The 3556-nt window shown below is 42.4% G+C and overlaps 1 pseudogene; it reads left to right on the top strand.

The window, feature by feature from the left end:
* The first annotated feature begins 1463 nt into the window (after window positions 1-1463).
* LOC138029579 (uncharacterized) overlaps window positions 1464-3556 on the top strand; it is a 2132-nt pseudogene continuing 39 nt past the window's right edge.

Genomic DNA, 3556 nt, shown 5'->3' with positions numbered 1-3556 from the left:
AAGCGATGGGGTTCTAAGTTGGAGGAAGCCAAATTAAAAGAAAAATTGGCGAAATACAATCGACCCAATAATTGTGAGAAATTAACTGTGCCAAAGGTCAACCCCGAGATATGGAATAAGCTGAAGCACGGGACCAGGAGCACGGATTTACGCCTTGCAAACATGCAGAAAGTCCTTGTTAAAGTCAGTAGTGCTGTCGCCAAATCGACTGACACACTGCTGGCTATCCTTGCAGATCCAAACAAGACTTCAGCGCTGGCTCTCACTGAGACATTGGGGAAATTAGTTACGTATAACGCTGATGCTCTGGCATTGTTAGGTCATGTTAACATTGACTTGTCTTACCGTCGACGCGACGCTATCAAACCACACTTAAATAACGAATATTCCTCGTTGTGTGGCTCTCAAGTACCCATCACGGGCTTGTTATTTGGCAATGAGCAGCAATCTCAGCTCAACAATATCAAAGCGACTTATAGGATTGGCCATTTGACTACTGCAAAGTCATCTTACCGAAACCATAGCGATGGCTGGAAGGGCAAATCTCCTCACTCTAGTGGAAAGCCTTTTTTAGGGAAGAGGGGCCGGTCTTACCGGCCACAAAACAACTTCTACAAACCACGGGAAACCGAGAAGAAATCCAGCCAGTGAAATGCTCTGATATCCTGACAGACAAGGTAAATTTGTTGCAGTATCTTAAGCACAAAGTTCTCTGCTTTTAGGCAGGGGGGCTGAGAGAATATTATAATCAGTGGCAGGCCTTATTGCAAATGATATTAGGCCAGCCAATTGAATTTACCAGGACTCCATATCAAAGAGTAGCCCCAGAGAGAAGAAAATCCTTGATTTGGATGAACAGCGTGTCATTGATACCGAAATAAATACACTACTTGCTAAAGGTGTTATTACCCCAAGTAGTCACGAAGAAGGGGAATATATCTCTCCTATCTTCACTAGGGCTAAAAAGGATGGCTCTTTCAGAGTTATTTTAAATCTCAAATGTTTAAACACTCATGTGCAATATCACCATTTTAAAATGGACTCGCTTAATACTGTTCTACATATGGTAAAACCTGGGTGTTTTATGGCATCAATAGACCTAAAAGATGCTTATTATTCTGTGCCTAATAATTGCCACTGCCGACCAAAAATACCTGAAGTTTCAGTGGCTAGGAAAACTATATCAATATGTTTGTTTTCCAAATGGATTGGCATTTTGCCCCAGGAAGTTTAATAAATTATTAAAGCCAGTATATTCACATTTAAGGCAGCTGGGACACCTTTCAGTAAGTCATATTGATGACTCATATCTCCAGGGTGATGACTATGATGACTGTGAAAGAAATGTTACGGATACTGTCAAATTATTTGATTCCCTTGGGTTTACTGTACACCCTGAAAAATCATCCTTTGTTCCACAACATCGAATCACCTTCATGGGTTTTATTATAGACTCAATTACAATGACAGTGTATCCAACCTCTGAGAAGATCGAGAAGATCATTCATACCTGTCAAGGCCTGTTGCAGGGTCCACACCCCACAGTAAGAGAGGTGGCATCCACTCTTGGGTTACTCATATCAAATTTTCCAGCTGCAAAGCTAGGGCCCTTGCATTTTAGGTCACTGGACATGGACAAAACTGAGGCCTTGCGCTTAAACAAGGGTAACTTTGATGCCTTAAATATGTCACTGTCTGAGTTGTCTCGCAGTGATTTGCAGTGGTGGATACACTCAGCAGGGTCGCTGCAAAAACCTGTAAGACCTCCTCAGCCAGAGATCACTTTATACACAGATGCAAGTAAAGAAGGCTGGGGAGGAGTACTCGATAATGTAAAGATTGGGGGGCATTGGACCCCTGAAGAGGCTTCAAATCACATTAATTATCTTGAAATGCTTGCAGTGTTATTTTCTCTCAAGGCATTTCACAAAGAGTTGTCAGGGAAGCATGTCCTTGTGCGAATAGATAATATGACTGCTGTGTCAGATTTAGGTAAAATGGGCACTAGCCATTCCAGAAAGAGAAATGATCTAACCCGTACACTCTGGGCATGGTGCCTTGAAAATAACATGTGGTTAACCACAAGTCATATCCCAGGAAAAGAGAATACTCTAGCTGATGCAGAGTCCAGGAAATCTAGAAAAGAAACTGAATGGACCTTAGACAGACGGATTTTCCACGAGGCTGTTAAGAAACTTCATGTTGAGCCTCAGATTGACCTGTTTGCCTCTAGGCTTAATTACCAGTTAAGGCCATTTGTCGCCTACCAACCTGATCCTGAAGCAATGGCTATTAATGCCTTTTCAATCTCTTGGAAACCTTACGTTTTTTATGCTTTTCCTCCCTTTAGTATCATCCCAAAAGTGTTACAGAAAATCCAAGCAGAGGAGGCCACAGGACTGTTAGTTGTGCCATGCTGGCCGACTCAACCATGGTGGCCATTGGTAATGCGACTGCTGGTTCAGGAACCCCTTGTGCTTCCAAAAAAGAAACACACCTTATTTCTACCTCAACAGCCAGACTTGGTGCATCCACTACATCAGAAGCTCACCCTTCTGATATGCCACTTGTCCGGAAATCCCTTGAAGGCAGAGGCCTTTCGGAATCGGCTACCTCACTCATCTTGCAGTCCTGGAGAAAGGGTACTCAACAACAATATAAACCTTTCATCGCTAAATGGGAACAGTACTGTAGTCAAAGAAAGATTAATCCTTTTTCAGCGACTCTAGAACATGGGATTAATTTCCTGGCAGAACTGTACCAAACAGGGATTGGATATAGTGCCCTCAACACAGCCCGTTGTGCTTTATCTACTGTTTCTTTCACATCAGAGCATTATACTTTTGGACAGCATCCCTAAGTTTGTCGTTTTATCAAGGGAATTTTCGAATGCAGACCCTCTCTACCAAGGTATCAAGAAACTTGGGATGTGACTGTGGTATTAGACTACCTAGCAAAATTTGGGTCACCTGAGAAACTTAGTTTGAAGAACCTGACTTTGAAGGTGGTTATGTTGATGGCGTTGCTTTCGGGACAGCGTCGTCAGACTTTGCACACATTATCAATTGATTGTATGCAAATAAGTTCTGATAAATGTGTGTTTTTCATTAACTCACTGTTGAAAACTTCGAGACCTGGTAAACATTTAGCTTGCCTTGAGTTTTAGGCCTATGCACCAGATGTTAGTCTTTGTATTGTAAAGCTTCTTCAGCACTATCTGAAGCGTACAGATGCTCTTCAAGGTGATGTTAAGCAGTTTTTTGTTAGTTACACTAAGCCTCACAAAGCTGTTTCCCCTGATACAGTAAGCAGATGGATTAAGACTACATTGGCTGCTGCTGGAATTGACACTTCAAAGTATGGTGCCCACAGCACCAGTTTAGCTTCTACATCTGCAGCTAAAGGGAACAGCATTTCTATTGCCACAATTATGAAAAGTGCTGGGTGGTCTCAGGAGTCCACCTTTACCAAGTTTTACCACAAACCAGTGGAACACCGAGCGAATTTTGGGGCTGAACTCCTTAAAGCTGTATGTGGTGACAACTAAGATAGTTTC

This window comes from Montipora capricornis, chromosome 13 (assembly GCF_036669925.1).
Source record: "Montipora capricornis isolate CH-2021 chromosome 13, ASM3666992v2, whole genome shotgun sequence".
Taxonomy (NCBI): Eukaryota; Metazoa; Cnidaria; class Anthozoa; order Scleractinia; family Acroporidae; genus Montipora; species Montipora capricornis.
Note: the sequence above shows the minus strand (reverse complement) of the source record. Positions and strands in the feature narration are given on the sequence as shown.